Genomic DNA, 21,363 nt, shown 5'->3' with positions numbered 1-21,363 from the left:
CTTCTGAGGGAGCCAAGCCTGAGAATTTGGTGCTGCTCCCTCCCTCCCTCCCTCCCCTGCTTACTGTCAAGCTGAGTCTTGGTGAAGAAGTGAACACACATCTGACCTACATAGAGTGCACAGATGTGAGCTGCCTCACACAGCAACTCCTCAGATGATTTTCTTTCTTCTTTCCTTTCTGGTTTTTCCCTTTTCTTTTTTTTAATGCAAAAAATAAAATAAAATACATTCCAGCACCAGCTGCTTGGCTTGGAAAGGTGCAGGAGCAAAGCCAGGCCTGGGCAGCACCTCAGCAGCACCTCAGCAGCACCTCAGCAGCACCTCAGCAGCACCTCAGCAGCACCTCAGCAGCACCTCAGCAGCACCTCAGCAGCACCTCAGCAGCACCTCAGCAGCACCTCAGCAGCACCTCAGCAGCACCTCAGCCACCTGGAGTGCCTGATTATCATCATTTGTTTGGTTTAAATACCATTTGCAGCAGATCACGCAATCAACCAGGCTGGAAAAGACCTCAGAGATCACCAAGCCCAACCTGTCACCCAGCACCATCTGATCAACTAAACCATGGCACCAAGTGCCTCAGCCAATCCCCTCTTGAACACCTCCAGGGATGGGGACTCCACCACCTCCCTGGGCAGCACATCCCAATGGTCAATTCCTCTTTCTGGGAAGAACTTTCTCCTCACCTCCAGCCTAAACCTCCCCTGCCACAGCTTGAGACTATGTCCTCTTGTTCTGGAGCTGGGTGCCTGGGAGAAGAGACCACCCCCCACCTGGCTACAACCTCCCTTCAGGGAGTTGGAGAGAGCAAGAAGGTCTCCCCTGAGCCTCCTCTTCTCCAGGCTAAGCAACCCCAGCTCCCTCAGCCTCTCCTCACAGGGCTGTGCTCCAGACCCCTCCCCAGCTTTGTTGCCCTTCTCTGGACACCTTCCAGCAGCTCAACATCTTTCCTATACTGAGGGGCACAGAACTGGACACAGGACTCAAGGTGTGGCCTGAGCAGTGCTGAGCACAGGGCAGAATGACTTCCCTGCTCCTGCTGGCCACACTCTTCCTGATGGAGGCCAGGATGCCATTGGCCTTCTTGGCCACCTGGGCACACTGCTGGCTCCTGTTCAGCTGCTGAACAGGTGCAGCCTACATCCAAGCACTCCCTTGGGCCCTTCACCAACCATCTCCAGCTGAGCTCCTGCTAGATGAGCACCTCTTCCTACCTGGGGATGTGCTTGTGATAGACCACCAGCACCTGGGGCAGCTCTGACCTTCGCTGTTCAGAAGCTCTGGACACCTTCCAGCAGCTCAACTTCTTTCAATTACTGTAAAGATTAAGACCCAGCTTCTTGTTCCCAAGTTGGAAGGATTGATGCTGGTCCCACAGGGACCTCTGCAGGTTTGTGCATGGTGGGAGCAGAGCAGTGGATCTGCTGAATCAGGCCCAGCAGTGCCTTGCCTGCCTCCAGCAGGAGTGTGAACAGCCTTCTCATCTGAAATAAGCTGCATGACTCTGCAGCATCCAGGTGACCCAACAAACACCCTGCAGTCAGAAGCAAACCACAGAATGGGTTGGGTTAGAAGGGACCTTAAAGAAATCATCCAGTTCCAACCCCCTGCCATGGGCAGGGACACCTCCCACCAGCACAGCTTGCTCAAGGTCTCATCCAGCCTGGCCTTCAACACCTCCCTGGGCAACCTGTGCCAGTGTCTCTCCTCCCTCACTGCAAAGCATTTCCTCCTCATCTCCAGTCTCCATCTCCCCTCTCCCAGCTCAAAGCCATTGCCCTCATCCTGGCACTCCCAGCCCCTGTCAAAAGCCCTATCCCAGCTCTCCTGAAGCCCCTTCAGGTACTGGGAGGCTGCTCTAAGGTCTCCCTGGAGCCTTCTCTCCTCCTCAATCCCCAAGCTTGATCTTGAGAGAGCAAGAAGCAGGAAGACAAAGTGGATGCAGCAATATAAGACAAGGTTCAGGATCTCCAGCCAGAGCTGCTGAGCTCCCAGCACAGAAGGTGCCTAGCAGAGGGCTCTCTGTTGCAAGCCAACACTAAGCCTTGGGAAACATGGCTGCTGCCCTCCTGCACTGAGCTAACACCACATGCCAAGCACCTCCCTGGTGCTCTCCATGAGGAAATCAGCTGTGACAGGGCAAAGCCCCTAGGAAGGGCAACCAGAGGGAGAGGCAGCAGGCTGCCAAGTCTGGGCTCAGGGATGCCAGACACCCCCAGCTCCTTCAGCTGCAGGTTGGGTTTGGGGACCAGAGACAGCAGAGCAACTGATGGTGAGGAGTGGGAGCTAGGAGCTAGGAGACCTGGCTGCAGTCCCAGCTCTGCTGCCACTCAAGGTCAAGCCAAGTCACATGCCCTCCTACCTTGGACATATTTAGAGCATGAACTCCAGAGCCAGGACTATTCCCTAGCTGTGTGCACAGAGCTGCAGGTGCTCTGGGGACAGCCTGGGAAAGTTGGGGCTGTTCAGCCTGGAGAAGAGAAGGCTCCAGGGAGACCTCAGAGCAGCTTTCCAGGACCTGAAGGGGATGTGCAGGAGAGCTGGGAGGGACTTCTGACAAGGGATAGGAGTGACAGGATGAGGGACAATGGCTTTGAGCTGGGAGAGGGAAGACTGAGACTGGAGATGAGGGAGAAATTCCTTAGAGTGAGGGTGGGGAGACACTGGCCCAGGTTGCCCAGGGAGGCTGTGGCTGCCTCCTGCCTGGATGTGCTCAAGGCCAGGCTGGATGAGGCCTTGAGCAACCTGGACTGGTGGGAGGGAGAATCACAGAATCAACAAGGTTGGAAAAGACCTCAGAGATCATTGAGTGCAACCTGTCACCCAACACCTCCTGACAGCTAAACCATGGCACCAAGTGCCACATCCAATCCCCTCTTGAACACCTCCAGGGATGGGGACTCCACCACCTCCCTGGGCAGCACATCCCAATGGCCAATCTCTCTTGCTGGGAAGAACTTTCTCCTCACCTCCAGCCTGAACCTCCCCTGGCACAGCTTGAGACTGTGTCCTCTTGTTCTGGTGCTGGGTGCATGCCTGGGAGAAGAGACCAACCCCCACCTGGCTCCAACCTCCCTTCAGGGAGTTGGAGAGAGCAAGAAGGTCTCCCCTGAGCCTCCTCTTCTGCAGGCTAAGCAACCCCAGCTCCCTCAGCCTCTCCTCACAGGGCTGTGCTCCAGACCCCTCCCCAGCTTTGTTGCCCTTCTCTGGACACCTTCAAGAGTCTCAGTGGTGTCCCAGCCCATGGCAGGGGGTTGGAACTGGATGAGCTTGAAGGTCCCTTCCAATCCAACCCATTCTGTGAACTGTAAGGAAAGCTCCCAGAGGCTGGACAGCAAATCCTCTGGAGAGTTTGTATTCGTTCAAACCAAAAGGAGCTTTCCCAAGGAGGGGACAAGCAGCAGGGCAGTGATGCCTGCAGAGGGTGGGAAGCCTTCTTGCTCTCCTTTATTCCTACTAGGGATAAAGGAATACAGGAAGAAGGAAGAAAAAAAGGGAATTGATTGGTTGCCATCTATTTTATCAGCTAGTCTTTATTCTGCCTGCTGGAGCTTCCCCTTGCTCACAACTCTGAAGCTCTGAAGGTTGAAATAAAAACTGACAAACTTCAGGACAGGAAAAAACATCCAAGCTCACTGCCTGCTCTTGGATGGGAATTTCAAAGGCAGTCACCAGCAGCAGAAGTCCCCAGGCTGCAGTGGGGCACAAGCACATCATTAGCACTACCTTGCTGCTGACAGACAAGGACAGAAGTGCTGCAAGGGCCACAGGGCAGGAAGTCTCAACAGCATTTCCTTACCTCAGGGGATCCACAGCCTGCTCTCTGACATTGCACAAAGATTTCTCATTGTGCCCTGTGCTCAGCACTGGTCAGGACACACCTTGAGTCCTGTGTCCAGTTCTGGGCTCCTCAGTTTAAGGACATTGAGAGACTTGAAGGTGTCCAGAGAAGGGCAACAAGGCTGGGGAGGGGTCTGGAGCACAGCCCTGTGAGGAGAGGCTGAGGGAGCTGGGGTTGCTTAGCCTGGAGAAGAGGAGGCTCAGGGGCTCAGGGGAGACCTCATTGCCCTCTACAACTACCTGAAGGGAGGTTGTAGCCAGGTGGGGGTTGGTCTCTTCTGCCAGGCAACCAGCACCAGAAAAAAGAGGACACAGTCTCAAGCTATGCCAGGGGAGGTTTAGGCTGGAGGTGAGGAGAAAGTTCTTCCCAGCAAGAGAGATTGGCCATTGGGATGTGCTGCCCAGGGAGGTGGTGGAGTCCCCATCCCTGGAGGTCTTTAGGAAGAACCTGGCTGAGGCACTTGGTGCCATGGTTTAATTGATGAGATGGTGCTGGGTGATAGGTTGGACTCAGTGATCTCTGAGGTCTTTTCCCAACCTGGTTAATTCTGTTCTATTCTCATTTGCATCACTGCTACATCATTGCAGGGTTTGGAGACTTGGTTATGTTCCTCTTCTGTTACAGGCAAGGTGCAGTGGTGAGGATCTCCCTCTCAGGAGATATTCAAGACCCACCTGGATGCATTCCTGTGTGATCTGGTGCAGGTGATGCTGCCCTGGCAGGGTGGTTGGACTGGATGAGCTTTTGAGGTCCCTTCCAGCCCCTGAAGTTCTATGATTCTGTGATGCTCAGAGGGCTGGAGCACCTCTGCTACAGAGACAGGCTGAGAGAGTTGGGGATGTTCAGCCTGGAGATGAGAAGGCTCCAGGGAGACCTTAGAGCTGCATTTCAAGATCTGAAGGGGATCTACAGGAAGGCTGGGGAGGGACTGCTAAGAAGGGCTTGGAGTGACAGGATGAGGGGCAGTGGTTTAGAACTGGAGCAGGGGTTAGGTTGAGCATCAGGAGGAAGTTCTGCACAGTGAGGCTGGTGAGACACTGGAACAGGCTGCCTGGGGATAAGTTTGAGGCCTCATACCTGAAGACATTCAAGATCAGACTTGGTGTGGCCCTGGGCAGCTAGTCGGAGGAGTCCCTGCTGCCTGCAGATGACCTTTGAGGGTTTCCCTTCCAACCCAATGCAACCTGTGAACCTCTGCAAAGAACAGCATCAGCATGCAGAAGTCACTGCTGGGCTGCTCTGTCCAACTGCATTCTGCCCCAGGAACTGACAGCTGGTTGAAGCATGGAGTTCCTCCTCCTTTTTGGGACCTCTGCAGAAAAGGCTTTGTGTGCACAGAGGTTTTACTCACACCCACACACAGCCTACAAACTGCCAACCCAGCTGAGAAGCCTTGGGGCAGGCTACAAACCACTGACAGCATCACCTCATGGCTAAAAGCCTAAGGCTTGCTCTGCCAGACTCCCAGGTCCCAACAGCTCACACCCAACCACAAAAGGTGGATGATTATCACAGTATCACCAAGGTGGGAAGAGACCTCAAAGATCATCAAGTCCAACCTGTCACCACAGACCTCATGCCTAAACCATGGCACCAAGTGCCACATCCAATCACCTTCTTGAACACCTCCAGGGATGGTGACTCCACCACCTCCCTGGGCAGCACATCCCAATGGCTAACAACTCTCTCTGAGAAGAGCTTTCTCCTCACGTCCAGCCTAAACCTCCCCTGGCACAGCTTGAGACTGTGTCCTCTTGTTCTGGTGCTGCTTGCCTGGGAGAAGAGCCCAACCCCCACCTGGCTACAACCTCCCTGCAGGGAGTTGGAGAGAGCAAGAAGGTCTCCCCTGAGCCTCCTCTTCTCCAGGCTAAGCAACCCCAGCTCCCTCAGCCTCTCCTCACAGGGCTGTGCTCAAGGCCTCTCCCCAGCTTTGTTGCCCTTCTCTGGACACCTTCAAGTCTCTCAATGTCCTTCTTGAACTGAGGAGCCCAGAACTGGACACAGGACTCAAGGTGTGGCCTAAGCAGTGCTGAGCACAGGGCACAATGACTTCCCTGCTCCTGCTGGCCACACTATTCCTAATGCAGGCCAGGATGCCATTGGCCTTCTTGGCCACCTGGGCACACTGCTGGCTCCTGTTCAGCTGCTGTCAACCAGTACCCCCAGGTCCCTTTCTGCCTGGCTGCTCTCAGCCACTCTGACCCCAGCCTGTAGCTCTGCCTGGGGTTGTTGTGGCCAAAGTGCAGCACCTGGCACTTGGACTTGTTGAATGCCATCCTGTTGGACTCTGCCCATCTGTCCAGCCTGGCAAGGTCCCTCTGCAGAGCCCTTCTGCCCTCTAAGAGATCAACATCTGCTCCCAACTTGTCATCTGCAAATGTGCTGATGTCTGACTCAATCCCCCTGTCCAGATCAAAGATATTGAACAGGATGGGGCTCAGCACTGCTCCCTGGGGCACACCACTGGTGCCTGGCTGCCAGCTGGCTGTGGCACCATTCACCACCACTCTCTGGGCTCAGCCTCCAGCCAGTTCCTAACCCAGCTCAGAGTGCTGCTGTCCAAGCCATGGGCTGACAGCTTGGCCAGCAGCTTGCTGTGGGGGACAGTGTCAAAAGCCTTGCTGCAGTCCAGGCAGACCACATCCACAGCCTGCCCCACACCCACCAGGCAGCCACCTGATTAAGTCACAGAACTAGCTCAGATCATTTAATGCTGAGGTCAGAAGCACTTTGTTGCCTCCCCCCACCTCCTGCAGCTCCAGTGCCTGAAGAGGCACAGTTCAGCAGCACACAAACCTGGCTGGTGACCCAGCATCTGCAAAGGGAGCTGCAGAAGGATAATGCAAGCAATAAATGCAGAGGGCAGCCTGCAGCATGCCCAGGCAGCCTCCTCCCCACTGCTCAGGCTGCTGCACCATCCCTTCCCCCAGGCAGCCTTTAGCTGGGCAGACCCCTCTGCAGCCTGAGCCCTCAAGCTGTGCCAGGGGAGGTTTAGGCTGGAGGTGAGGAGAAAGTTCTTCCCAGCAAGAGAGATTGGCCATTGGGATGTGCTGCCCAGGGAGGTGGTGGAGTCCCCATCCCTGGAGGTGTTCAAGAGGGGATTGGATGTGGCACTTGGTGCCATGGTTTAGCTGTCAGGAGGTGCTGGGTGACAGCTTGGACTTGATGACCTCTGAGGTCTTTTCCAACCTTATTGATTCTCTGATTATCCTCTGGCCAGGGCTCTGGAGCATGCCCCTGGAGCCAGGGTGATCATGCAGCTGCATAACAAGGCAGAGATGCCCTCCCTTCCAGGTGAGCTCAGGAAAGCAGGTGGCAGCACAGAATCATGGCATGGGTTGGCTTGGAAGAGACTTTAAAGGTCATCCAGTTCCAACCCCCTGCCATGGGCAGGGACACCTCCCACCAGCCCAGGCTGCTCAAGGCCTCATCCAGCCTGGCCTTCAACACCCCCCAGGGAGGATACAGCCACAGCCTCCCTGGGCAGCCTGTGCCAGTTGCTTCCCACCCTCACTGCCAACAATTTCTTCCTCACCCCCAGTCTCAGTCTCCCCTCTCCCAGCTCCAAGCCATTGTCCTTTGTCCTGGCACTCCCAGCTCTTGTCACAAGTCCCTCCCCAGCTCCCCTGGAGCCCTCTTTGGGTACTGAAGGCTGCTCCAAGGCCTTCAGTGCCAGAATCACCACTGAAGTGCCAACAACCCCAAGGTACCTTCACACAAAGTAACCACCAGAGCCATGCTGCACAAGGACTTGTTCATGCTGCCCCTCTTCAGCTGCAGCCCCTGAGCTTTACTACAGTGATTGAGCCCTCTCCCCTCTCTCCTGCCTGCTTTACATCCACTGATTTGCTCTTGTGGGGTTTGGGTTTCAGCTCCCCAGCCCTGGCAGGTCTCAGTGCTCCTATGGGAAATAAAAGATGAAGTTCCAAGTTTCTGCTCCAAAGTTCCCTGCCAGCAGCAGGGCATCATGGAGCCAGGCTCTGCTGGGTGCTGCCCAATGCCAGCAGAAGGGGCAGTGGGGGAAGCTGAGGCAGAGGAAGTGCCATGCAAACAGAAGGAAGAATTTTGTCCCTGTGAGGGTGACAGAGCCCTGGAGCAGGCTGCCCAGGGGGGTTGTGGAGTCTCCCTCTCTGGAGAGATTCAAAACCTGCCTCAATGTGTTCCTGTGTGACCTGCCCTGGGTGACCCTGCTCTGGCAGGGGGTTGGACTGCATGAGCTTTGGAGGTCCCTTCCAGCCCCTCACACTGTGATTTCCCTGCTGCACCACACCAGCATCACCCTCCTAGAGCCCCCCCACCCCTTCTTCAGGCATGGAAAGCCCCACCAGGTCCTGTAGAATAGAATTAACCAGGTTGGAAAAGACCTCAGAGAGCATCAAGTCCAACCTGTCACCCAGCACCTCCTGACAACTAAACCATGGCTCCAAGTGCCACATCCAGGCTCTGCCTAAACATCTCCAGGGATGGGGACTCCACCACCTCCCTGGGCAGCACATCCCAATGGCCAATCTCTCTTGCTGGGAAGAATTTCTTCCTAACCTCCAGCCTAAACTTCCCCTGGCACAGCTTGAGACTGTGTCCTCTTGTTCTGGTTGCCTGGGAGAAGAGACCAACCCCAATCTGGCTCCAACCTCCCTTCAGGGAGTTGCAGAGAGCAGTAAGGTCTCCCCTCAGCCTCCTCTTCTCCAGGCTAAGCAACCCCAGCTCCCTCAGCCTCTCCTCCCAGGGCTGTGCTCCAGACCCTCCCCAGCTTTCTTGCCCTTCACAGGATGCTGCTCTCCAAGCAGAGCAGTGGAAGCCTTTGCCTTGAATTCAAGCAGCATATTTCCTCTTTCTTTTTCCTTTCCTGGAATCTCTGCTGCTTTCCAGCCTGGGCTGGAAGACAACTCCAGGAGCAAACAGGAGAGCAGGGCTGATTCATCCTTGGCCTGAAAGAGCTTTATCCTCCTGGCCCAGACACACAGCTCCTTCACTTTGGGGGGGAAAGAGGTAATTTCAGATCCATTTTGTAATGTCTGCTGGCAGCAGAAAGATGAAGGGCTGGAAGGGATGATCAATGTTTAAGCCCATCTTCAAAGTCATCTGGGGAGGGGTGGGAAGCTGCTGAGAATAAACAAGCAATCAGGGCCCAGCAGCCAGGGTAAAAGCTGACAAAGAAATTGCCTCCTTATTTCCTCCCCCCCTCTCTTTCCTAGGCAAACAGGAGGCAGCTAATAGCTCAGTCCAGAGGGGCTGAGCTCTCTTCCCCCCCCCTCCTAATGCCAGCAGGGCAAGAGACCAGATGAAATCTCTTCCTCACAACAGCTCTAATTAAAATCATCTAAGCTGCTCCTGCCTCTCCCCTGCCCCCCAAGGTGGGGCTCTGCCCACAGGAGGGATTAGCAAACCCCAGCTTATTATCCTGGCCTGCCTGCAAATGAGGTTTGCAGCAGCAGAGCCAGCTGGCCAGGGAGCACCCCCTGCAGGGAAGCTGCTCCTCAGCCAGAGGAGAGCCCACCCAGCACACCTCAGATGTGTGGCAGTGGCAGCACTCACTCCCCGTGTGCTCCAGAAGCTGTTGAGCAGTGCTCCTGGAGGGGAAAGACACCAGGCAGCAGCACATGGGATGGTCCAGGCCAGAAGGCACCTCCAAAGCTCATCCAGTCCAACCCCCTGCACTCAGCAGGGACATCCCCAACTAGGTTGCCCAGAGCCTTGTCCAGCCTCACCTTGAACATCTCCAGGCATGAGGCCTCAACCACCTCCCTGGGCAACCTGTTCCAGTGCTCCACCACCCTCCTGGTGCAGAACCTGCTCCTCACATCCAATCTGAATCTGCCCTTCTCAGACCAGAGGCTGTCCTGCTGGGAAGCAGCTCCATGGAGAAAGGCCCTTGGAGTCCCTGTGGACAGCAAGTTCTGCATGGGACAGCAGTGTGCCCTGGTGGCCAAGAGAGCCAATGGGGTCCTGGGGGGCAGCAAGAAAAGGGTAGCCAGCAGGGCTAGGGAGGTTCTGCTCCCCCTCTGCTCTGCCCTGATCAGACCACACCTGCAATCCTCTGTCCAGTTTGGGGCTCACCAGATCAAGAGAGACAGAGACCTGCTGGAGAGAGTCCAATAGAGGCTATGAGGATGATGAAGAGACTCTCGTGAAGAAAGGGTGAGAGAGAGCCCTGTGGCTCTTTAGTCTGGAGAAGAGAAGGCTGAGAGGGGATCTGATCCATGTCTATAGCTATCTGAAGGGTGGATGCCAAGATGCAGGGACCAGGCTCTCTCCAGTGCTGTCCCACAACAGGACAAGGAGCAGGAGGTACAAGCTGGAACCCAGCAGGTTCCACCTCATGTGAGGAGAAACATCTTTGCTTTGGGGGTGCTGGAGCCCTGGAGCAGGCTGCCCAAAGAGGTTGTGGAGTCTCCTTCTCTGGAGCCATTCAAACCCTGCCTGGGTGTGTTGCTGTGTGACCTGCCCTGGGTGCCCCTGCTCTGGCAGGGGGGTTGGACTTGATCTCTAGAGGTCCCTTCCAACCCCTACCACTCTGATTTGCTTCCCAGGGCTTGCTGCCAGTGGGATTTACCACTGGAAATGTCCAACAGCACCTGTGGCCAGTGGGTGCCAAGACACTACTGGAGGTAAAGGAGACTGTGTGAGGTGAGGTGTCACCAGGGGGTGTTCAGCAGCTTCTACAAACACAGACATTTTAAAGCCAGTTCCCTGGTCTGGATCCCCAGCCCCACACAGGCTGAGAGAATTGAGGCTGTTCAGCCTGCAGAAGAGAAGGCTCCAGGGAGAGCATCTCAATATCTTCAGTATTTCAGCATTTCAGGTTGGACTTGATGATCTCTGAGGTCTTTCCCAACCTTATTGATTCCATGAGCTGCCCAGGGAGGTGGTGGGGTTCCCATCCCTGGAGGTGCTCAAGAGGGGATTGGATGTGGCACTTGGAGCCATGGTGTAGTAGTGATGAGGTCTTGGGTGGCAGGTTGGACTTGGTGACCTCTGAGGTCTCTTCCAACCTTATTGATTCTATGATTCCAGTCTATGAATACCTGAAGGGGACCTACAAGAAGGGCTGGGAAGGGCTGTTTGCAAGGGCTGGGAATGGTAGGAGGAGGGGCAATGGTTTGAAACTGGAGCAGGAGAGATTTAGGTTGGAGATCAGGAGGAGGTTCTGCACAGTGAGGGTGGTGAGACACTGGGAAAGGCTGCCCAGGGATGTGGTGCAGTCCTACCCCTGGAGACATTTGAAGTTAGGCTTGATGGGCCTCTGGGCAACCTGATCTAGTTGGAGGTGTCCCTGCTGACTGCAGGAGAGTTGGATGAGATGATCTTTGAGAGTCCCTTCCAACCTGATGCATTCTGTGATCCTTGTGACACCATCTGTGTCTGCACAGATGCACTGCCTGCAGGGCTGGGGGGTGTCTGTCCCTGGGGCTCCAGACTGGGGCAGAATGTGTGGGACCTCTCAATCCCATCAGAGATGAGGGCAGTGTGTGTGCAAGGCCCAAGTGTAAGTGGCCTGTTGAAATGAGTGAGCATGACTAAGAGCTGCACATTGAGCTTCAAGGCAACAGCTAAAGAATACAAACAGAAGAGCCAAGCCTAAGTTGCTGAAGGAGCTCAAGAGGTTTTCTGCAGTGCTGGTAGTTCTTACCAACTCCCCAGAGAGCTTCAGGAGCTGCTAAGATCTCCCAGCATTGCCCACTGCTGCAGAACCAACAGACACAAGCACAAACCTGTTTTGCAAGCAGACACAGCTCCAGGGACAGAAACCAGGAGCTGCTGAACCCCCAAACCACCACACTGCTGCCCTGCCAGCAGGCTCACGCTCAGCCTGGCCATGCAGCTCCACCAGCTCTGCCATGCTGTGTCCCAGGGCAATCACAGAGCTCCTCAAGTCTAGCTAGGAAACAAAATCCAACCCAAACAACTCTGTTGGAGCACCAACCACCTGCAGTCTCCCACAGAGGGGCCACACCTCAGAGCAGCAAAGTCACCTTGAAGCCCTGGCAAGTCTGGGATGCAAGTGAGAAGACAGAGTGAAGGGCAGGTAACAGGCAACAGGAAGCCCAAGGGCACTGCTGCCAGCTGGCTGCCACACCGGAGCCTCACAAGCAGCTGCTGCCACACAGCTCCATGTGCTTGGACTCCAAGCCTCCTCACTGGAGCACCACACCACCCTTCTTTCTTCAAGGCAGCAGGTTTCAGCCCCAAGTTCAGATCCAACAGACCTCCCAGCTCCAAGCAGGAGCCCCTTCTCCCCACTGCAGGAGCCCCTTCTCCCCACTGCAGGAGCCCCTTCTCCCCACTGCAGGAGCCTGTCTTTGCTCCCCACGCAGGAGCCGAGCTCCCAAAGGAAGCATTCTTCTCACAAATGCTCCCAAGGCAGCTTCCCCACAGGAGTTTGCTGCAGGCAGGAGGAAAACGTGGGACTGAGACAAAGACATCAAAAGCCCAGGTGGGGAACGTCTGCAACCACCTCCTCTGTCCACCTTGGGTGCTTTCCCCCCAGGAGCTCATACATCCCACTTGATCACAGTGAGGATCCATTCCCTGCTGCCAGGACAAGCTTCCATTGCCATCATGTCTCTGACAGAAGCTGCCAGCCTTAGCTCCACGCCTGAGTCCTCTCACTGGCAGGCAGACCTCCAGGAGGAAGGATGTGCTGCCTCCAAGGAGGGCAGGACACAGCAGGAGCCACTTAAGCCTGAGACAGCAGGAGATGGAGCTGTGCTGCCTCCCTCCCTGCTCCTGCTCGCACGCTCAGCCTGGCCGCTCAGGGAGGAGTTTGTGTCCCTGCCCACCACGAGGCTGAAACGCAAGCTGCCTGCAACAGCATCAGCTGAAGCTCTGGCACTTGGCAGTGCCCACTGCTCAGTGGCACCACACAGCACCTTCAGATCACAGAAACATTCAGCTTGGAAAAGAGCCTCAGGAGCACCAAGTCCAACCCAGAACCCTACTCTGCAAGGCTCACCCCTAAACCATAGCCCCAAGCACCACAGCCAAACCACCCTGGAACACAGCCAGGCTTGGGGACTGCACCACCTCCCTGGGCAGCACATTCCAGTCCCTGACCACTCCTGCTGGGAAAAATTCTTCCTACTGCCCAGTCTAAACCTCCCCAGTCACAGCTAGAGGCCATTCCCTCTTGTTCCATCACTAATTACCTGTGAGCAGAGACCATCCCCAGCCTCTCCACAACCTCCTTTCAGGCAGCTGCAGACAGCAATGAGGTCTCCCCTCAGCCTCCTGTTTCACACTAACCATCCCCAGCTCCTTCAGTTGCTCTTCACCAGATTTCTTCTCCAGGCCCTTCACAGCTTCCTTGCCCTCCCCTGCCCTGGCTCCAGCACCTCCACATCTCTCTTGGACTGAGGTGCCCAAACTGGACACAACACTCCAGCTGTGGCCTCCCCAGAGCTGAGTGCCAGGGGACAATCCCCTCCCTGCTCCTGCTGGACACAGCATTGCTGATCCCAGCCAGGAGGCCTTTGGCTTTCTTGGCCACCTGGGTACTGCTGGCTCCTCTTCAGCTGCTTGTCCATCAGCACCCCCAGGTCTCTTTCTGCCAGGCAGTCTCCAGCCACACTGCCCTGAGCCTGGAGCATTGCTTGGGGTTGTTGTGCCCCAAGTGCAGGACCTGGCACTTGGCCTTGTGGAAGCTTCTCAAGGTACCATTGGCCGTGGATCCAATCTGTCCAAGTCCTGCACCAGGGCAGGGAGGCTCTGCAGAGGATCAACACTGCCACCCAGCTTGGTGTCATCTCCAAACTCACTGCTGACACTCTCTGTGTCTTTGTCAGGGCCATCAGATGCTGCTGCAAGGCTTCACCTGGGGATCACTGAATTCTCCCTGACACAGCCCAGAGGTGCCCAGACCATTCAGCTCCTGCTTGTTTCCTTGGCAAGTGCCACCAAGCCTGGCATTATGCTTTCTATTTTAAACTCACACTTTCTGAAGGGGGGAAAATACCCAAACAAACACAGTGAAAGAGGACAGCTGTGCAACACCCCTGGCAAAGCCTCCAGATGGCTGTGCAGTGAAGGACCCAGCCTGCTGCAGGGGCAGGAGTGCTAGCACAAGCTTGGCACTGCCATTCGAGCTCCAGCACTGGGGTAGAAGCAAAAGCTCTCCAAGAAGCCCTTAAGAAACCACCATGGGATGTTCCCTGCAAAGGCAAGGCCAGGTCTTGCCTCAAGAGCTGCTCCCCAGCATGTCTAGCTCTGTGCCACTGATGTGGTTTCAACATTCTCAAGGCTGCCTTTGCTTTGCAGCAAAAATTAATTGTGCTTGTGTGGCAGAGGGCCAGAGGCAGGAGCCACTCACCTCCCCAGACAGCCACAGCAGCTCATCAGGTCCCTCCTGGAGAGGGCAGGAGCCACTCACCTCCCCAGACAGCCACAGCAGCTCATCAGGTCCCTCCTGGAGAGGGCAGGAGCCACTCACCTCCCCAGACAGCCACAGCAGCTCATCAGGTCCCTCCTGGAGAGGGCAGGAGCCACTCACCTCCCCACACAGCCACAGCAGCTCATCAGGTCCCTCCTGGAGAGGGCACACCCCCTCCAGGGGTCTCCTCCTGTTGGAAGATGTCCTCAGCAGGCAAAGAGGATTGTTTGTGCTGGACAGGGTTATACAAGAGCCAAAGAGATGACTCACACTGCCCCTGCAGCCTTTGCCTGGACAGCCAGAGCAAAGCCAGGCACAGCTGCCCAAAGCAGTTGCTGAACTCCAGGGGTACCTCCCAGCCCTGCAGACACAGCTCACTGCAGGTAAGGCCAATGCTGCTTTGAACTGGTTAGATTTGAAGGCAACAATTGTTTTCACCTGCTTGAAAGAAGTCACTGCCAGACTCCCAGCACTTCACCTTGTCTTAAAGGAGGAGCTCCCAGGGAGCTCACAAAGCACAGACTGCAGGCAGCACACTTCACATCCATGCTTCAGCATCCCCCTGCTGTCCTGCACATGAATCCCATCTCACAGGATCACAGCATTAGAATAGAATTAACCAGGTTGGAAAAGACCTCAGAGAGCATCAAGTCCAACCTATCATCCAGCACCATCTGATCAACCAAACCATGGCTCCAAGTGCCTCATCCAGGCTCTTACTAAAGACCTCCAGGGATGGGGACTCCACCACCTCCCTGGGCAGCACATCCCAATGGCAAATCTCTCTTGCTGGCAAGAACTTTCTCCTCACCTCCAGCCTAAACCTCCCCTGGCACAGCTTGAGACTGTGTCCTCTTGTTCTGGGGCTGGGTGCATGCCTGGGAGAAGAGACCAACCCCCAGCTGGCTACAACCTCCCTTCAGGGAGTTGGAGAGAGCAAGAAGGTCTCCCCTGAGCCTCCTCTTCTCCAGGCTAAGCAACCCCAGCTCCCTCAGCCTCTCCTCACAGGGCTGTGCTCCAGACCCCTCCCCAGCCTTGTTGCCCTTCTCTGGACACCTTCCAGCAGCTCAACATCTTTCCTATACCGAGTGGCACAGAAGTGGACACAGGACTCAAGGTGTGGCCTAAGCAGTGCTGAGCACAGGGCACAATGACCTCCCTGCTCCTGCTGGCCACACTCTTCCTGATGCAGGCCAGGATGCCCTTGGCCTTGCCCTGGGCACACTGCTGGCTCCTGTTCAGCTGCTGTCAATCAGAACCCCCAGGTCCCTCTCTGCAGGGCTGCTCTCAGCCACTCTGTCCCCAGCCTGTAGCACTGCAGGGATCCCAAGAGACTGAATCCTACCCCCTGCCAGAGCAGTACCAGGTAGCTCCTCTTCTTTGCCCACAGCCTGACAACAACAGGACACCATTTCTGCTTGCTTTAAGCTGCAAGAGACAAGAGAAGCCACAAGGAAAGCTTTCCCTATTGGAACACATCCTTGTCTCCATGCAAGCTGAGGATCTCCTTAAGCAGGCAGAAGATTAATCTTCCAGGGCTTGGTTTTGATAGTTCCAGCATCTTAAATGCAGTATGCCCTGGAGGCCAGGAAGGCCAAGGGCATCCTGGGGTGGATTTGAGAGGCTGTGGTCAGTAGGTCAAGAGAGGTTCTCCTCCCCCTCTACCCTGCCCTGCTGAGGCCACATCTGGAATATTGTGTCCAGTCTGGGCCCCTCAGTTCAAGAAGGACTTCAGGGAACTGCTTGAGAGAGTCCAGCACAGAGACACAAGGATGATTAGGGGAGTGGAACATCTTCCTCATGAGGAGAGCCTGAGGGAGCTGAGGGCTCTGGAGCTTGGAGAGGAGGAGCCTGAGGGTGACCTCATTGCTGGGGATCAAGATGTGCAGGGTGAGTGCCCAGAGGCTGGAGCCAGGCTCTGCTGGGTGCTGCCCAATGCCAGCACAAGGGGCAGTGGTGGAAGCTGAGGCAGAGGAAGTGCCATGGAAACAAGAGGAATTTTTTTTCCCTGTGAGGGTGACAGAGCCCTGGAGCAGGCTGCCCAGGGGGGTTGTGGAGTCTCCCTCTCTGGAGATACTCAAGACCTGCCTGGATGTGTTCCTGTGTGAGCTGCTCTGGGTGACCCTGCTCTGGCAGGGGCTTGGACTGGATGAGCTCTGGGGGTCCCTCCCAGCCCCTCACACTGTGATTGCCACACACTTAGCAGCAGATGTTGATTCTGCAGAGCAGCAGCTCCCACTCAACCCCTGCCCTGGCCTCACCCCAGCTCTGCTTTTGGTGAAGCACACACAATCAACTTGATATGGAGACAGAGCTGGCAGGCACCTGACCTTGTAATTAAAGGTAGCCTTGCAGGTGAGAACAGTGTGAAACATCACTCACTTGACTTCAGCAGGTACACACCCCCACCCCCCAGGGCTGGTGGCAAAGGTACAAATAGCCAGAGGTCCCAGCAGGGTGAGGAAGGCAGTGGCGTTCTGCTGCACAGCAGCACACAATCAACTTCATCACCAATGACAACTTCTGAAAGCCTTCCCTTTGCACTCAGCCTTGGCAGGTTGGTGGGGTTGTTTTTTTCTAGGCCAGCTGGAAAAAAAACCCAAAACACAACAAAACAAAAGCTTTGTCTTCTTAAAATGCAAGTGCCTGAGGCACCACTGAAGAGAGGGGGAGGAAAAAAAACCCCACCAAAAAAACCCCAAAGTGACATCACTCAGGTCTGAAAAATACCTCCTGGGTTTCAGGCTCTCCTGAGAGCCTCTTTACTATTCAGCTGTATTCAGGCTACCCAGATCAGCAGGAGCTCTGCAGGTTGGCCTCCCCTGCCAATGCAGGGAGGAGGAGCACACCTTTAGGATGATTTTTGTGAGCTACAGAATTAAAACTCCACAGTTATATGTAAAAGGAAAATGAACAAACCACCACCAGCACCACCACCACGATGTTATCATAGGATCAATAAGGTTGGAAAAGACCTCAGAGATCATCAAGTCCAACCTGACACCCAGCACCGCTTGACAGCTAAACCATGGCTCCAAGTGCCACATCCAATCCCCTCTTGAACACCTCCAGGGATGGGGACTCCACCACCTCCCTAGGCAGCACATTCCAATGGCTAACAACTCCCTCTGTGAAGAACTTTCTCCTCACCTCAGGTCCAAATGGTTCCTCCCTCCCTTTTCTCTGGGCCCCTCAGTTCAAGGAGGACGTAGAGATTCTTGAATGTGTCCAGAGAAGGGCAACGAGGCTGGGGAGGGGTCTGGAGCACAGCCCTGTGAGGAGAGGCTGAGGGAGCTGGGGTTGCTTAGCCTGGAGAAGAGGAGGCTCAGGGGAGACCTTCTTGCTCTCTACAACTCCCTGAAGGGAGGTTGTAGCCAGGTGGGGGTTGGTTTCTTCTCCCAGGCAGCCAGCACCAGGACAAGAGGACACAGTCTCAAGCTGTGGCAGGGGAGGTTTAGGCTGGAGGTGAGGAGAAAGTTCTTCCCAGAAAGAGAGATTTGCCATTGGGATGTGCTGCCCAGGGAGGTGGTGGAGTCCCCATTCCTGGAGGTGTTCAAGAGGGGACTGGATGTGACACTTGGAGCCATGGTTTAGTTGTCAGGAGGTGCTGGGTGTCAGGTTGGACTTGATGATCTCTGAGGTCTTTTCCAACCTTATTGATTCTATGACTCAGAAGAGTTCATTCTGCATTTCACTGGGTAGCCTGATTTGGGATTTTCTTCCTTCCTGGGTGTTTTCAACCTTTTCCATCAGGGTGCTCAAGCTGTGAAAAACATAAGCAACTTGCTTTGGAATGAAAACCTGGGCCCCAGACTTGAGTCTTGTTTCTTCTTCCCTCCACAACTGCTCTTTAGTTCAGTAATTTCTTCAAGCAATGCCTTTTGGGCTACCTCAAAGAGAGGAGCACAGCCCTGCACCAGGCAAAGACTAACTTCAGGGGAAGGGGCAAGGGAGGAAGGGCTGCAATTCTCATCATTACCTACAATTAACCCCTTGGATAACTCTACAGTAGAGGAGCACAACCCAGTACCAGGTAAAGACGAACTTCAGGGGAAGGGGCAAGGGGTGAAGGGCTGCAATTCTCATCAGTACCTACAATTAACCCCTTGGATAACTCTGCAGCAGAGGAGCACAGCCCTGCACCAGGCAAAGACGAACTTCAGGGGAAGGGGCAAGGGAGGAAGGGCTGCAATTCTCATCAATACCTACAATTAACTCCTTGGATAACTCTGCAGCAGAGGAGCACAGCCCTGCACCAGGCAAAGACTAACTTCAGGGGAAGGGGCAAGGGAGGAAGGGCTGCAATTCTCATCAATACCTACAATTAACCCCTTGGATAACTCTGCAGCACCTTTAGCATATCAAAGATTTTTAAACCCAAGGGGCATCTTCTTGAAGGAGTCTGCAAACTCCTCCAGCAGCCATCAATAAAAATCCCCACTGAGAAAGAAGCTTTGTTGCTATTCAGCGAATGATTCGGGAGGAGGAGAGCTGAAAGCTGCCTTGGTGATGGGAAAGGAGTCAAGAGCCTTGTTTCACTGAATTATCAAGTCCTACCACTTACTCCACATCAACTGCTCTCTGTCAAGAGCTTTCATCTTCTCCTTACAACCTCTAACTGAAACATCCTTCCACGATTGCCCATCATTTGCCTTTTCTAAAGAAAGTGCTTTTGAGGAGCCCCACCAGCTTCTGCTTTGCCGTTCTCCTGAAGCCCACCTCCAGCAAGAGCTAAAACACCTGCAATCCTTCCCAGGTGCAGCCCGGGGAACTCAAGGAGTGTCCTGTCCTCAGGCAGGGACATCCTGAAGAAATCCCTCAGCCCCAGCCCAGCGCTGCTCAGCCAAAACCAGAGTCATAAAGCGGACTTCCAGGCACATCAACCTTGTGACAAGTTGTCGCTGAGAGCAGGCAGCCCATAAAGGATGCTACTGAGCCACATTGCTGGGGCTCCACCAGAGGTTTCACTGATTACACAGGCTCCTTACCACCTGGTCAGCCGTGAGGAGCAGCCAAAGAGCTGCCCTTCCTCTCACACCAAGCAAGCTGCTGGCTTTGCTTAGAAAAGCAAACTCCTTCCCTGTCCCTTACCTCAGGAGAAAAATCAGAACAACCTGCAGAATAAAGGACAAGACAGAGCCCAAGCAAAAGTACCACCTCCCCCTTCCCAAGCCAGAGAGGGGCACCAAGAGAGGAAGCACCTGTAGAAGAGGGCAGGCTTCCTCCTTACAGCAGGGATGATCCAGAGGTCCTGCGAGGCAGCCTGCAGCCTCCACCCCGTGACTGCTCATGCCAGATGCCAGCCAGCATCGCTCAAAGCCAAAGAAAACAGGCTCAGCCCGAGTGCTGAGGTCCACAGCAAATACCAGCCCCAGCGGCTCACCCTGCCCCTGCCAGGGCTGGAGAAGCTGCCAGCAGCGGTGGACACGCTGCCCGCACCGGCGGACACGCTGCCCGCACCGGCTCCCCCACCAGCCCAGCACCAGCTACCCACCACCTGCCCAGATTTATTTGCAGGGAAAACACAACGACGACTCCCTTCACATGAAGCAAGGGGGGCCGTTTGTCTCGCCTCAAAAGTAAGCTGAAGCTGACGGCGATGCGAGGATTTCAGCCTCCAGCAGAGCCTGAGCCGAAGAGCTACCAGAGATGAGAGCGGCTGCTGGCTGGAGGGAATGCCCCAGAGCCTGCAGCCCAGCCAGGCCTGGTCCCTGCCTTACAGCTTCACATCCCAGCTCTGCCCCGTGCCACAACAATCCCAGGCAGGAAACGCAAAGCGCCCGGCGAGGCTCTGCTCCGTGCAGGCACTCCACAGCGAGGCTTCCGAGCTCCCCGATCAGCCGAGCCGCAGGAACACCCTCGCCAGCACGGAGCTCAGCCAGAACTCGGCGTGTGGCACACGGGGCGCCGGGGCCAGCCGAGAGCTGCAGCCGGAGCTCCGCACACCGGCCCGAAGCCTCCCAGCCCGGCACTGAGAAGGTTCCGAAATGCTCCAGAACCGCCTTGGGAGACCGCAGGGCTGAACACCAACACGCCGAGGAGCGCATTCGGAAGCCCCTCTCCGGCTACAGAGGCACCAGCGGTGCTGGTCCCCCGCGGCTGGGGCTCATCACTCAGCCCGGTTAAGCGGTACGGAGCGAATCAAGCAGCTTCCATCCCACCCCAGGACCCTCCCCGGGAGGAACGGGCACCTCGGTTGGGCGGGAGACACAGAGCAACTGGCCACGGTGCCGAGGGCTCCGCGGACACCCCCTCCAGCACCCTGACAAGCGTCCCGACCACGGCTCCGGAGCTCGGCGGGCAGTGTGTGTGTGGGGGGGGAGTCCCTCCAACCCCGGGCTCGCCGCTCGCCAACGCCGAAGTTTCCCCATCCCGCAGGTGCCTGCCCCGCCGCGCTGCCCGCCCCTGCCCGTCCAACGGGGCAACGCAGATCAGCGGCGGGCAAAGCCCCGGGAAACACAGTGAACAGCGGGGCCAGGAGAGGATGGGAGGAGGAAAACAATTAATAAGGGAGGCGATGAACCCCGGACAGCCAGACCGCCCAGGGCGCGCCGCGCCGAGCGGCAGCTCCCCGGAGCCGAGCCCGAGCGCTCGGACGGAGCCTGCCTGCCGATGGGGGGAGTAGCCTGGAAGGGAAGGGAAGGGAAGGGAAGGGAAGGGAAGGGAAGGGGAGGGGGGGCGGGCAGCAGCACTCACCGGTGGCGATGAGGATGAGGAGGGAGAAGGACGAGGCGCAGCGGCCCCAGCCCCGCCCGCCCTCGCCCCGCGGGAGCCGCCGGCACAGTGCCGCGCACCCCCCCCCGCCGCCCCGGCTCCTTCCCGCCGACCGTACCACGGCGCCGCGCCGGGGAGGGGGGTCGGACACACCGGCAGGCTGCGCACGCCGCTGGCCGCCGCCAGCAAGCGGTGCGGCCGCGGCGGCAGGGCCGAACGGGTCGGGGCTGTGCGGGGCTGCTGGACCCCGGCCGCGGGCAGCGCCGCTTCCCCAACACCCCCACTCCTCCCTCCCCGCCTCTCCTTCCGCTCCGCCGCCGCCGCAGTGGAAGAATCCGAGCGGGGCGGAGCCGGGCGGGAGCCGGGGGCGGCGGGTCCCGGCCCCGGCCCCGCAGCGCCACCGGAGCGCTCGGAACGCTGAGCCCGCGGTTGAGCATCCAGC

The 21,363-nt window shown here is 56.4% G+C and overlaps 1 protein-coding gene across 1 annotated transcript in view; it reads right to left on the bottom strand.

Moving 5' to 3' along the window:
* Window positions 1–20,984, bottom strand: part of RALY (RALY heterogeneous nuclear ribonucleoprotein) — a 123,216-nt gene extending 102,232 nt beyond the window's left edge. Inside the window, exon 1 of the mRNA XM_068149762.1 lies at window positions 20,904–20,984. The gene's annotated coding sequence lies outside the window, so the exon portion shown is untranslated. The remainder of the gene's footprint in view (window positions 1–20,903) is intronic.
* Between the last annotated feature and the right edge of the window lie 379 nt (window positions 20,985–21,363).

This window comes from Melanerpes formicivorus, unplaced genomic scaffold, assembly GCF_026170545.1.
Source record: "Melanerpes formicivorus ecotype bairdi unplaced genomic scaffold, bMelFor1.0.p_v2 SCAF_19, whole genome shotgun sequence".
In the NCBI taxonomy this organism is placed as follows: Eukaryota; Metazoa; Chordata; class Aves; order Piciformes; family Picidae; genus Melanerpes; species Melanerpes formicivorus.
This window is presented reverse-complemented; position numbering and strand designations above follow the sequence as displayed.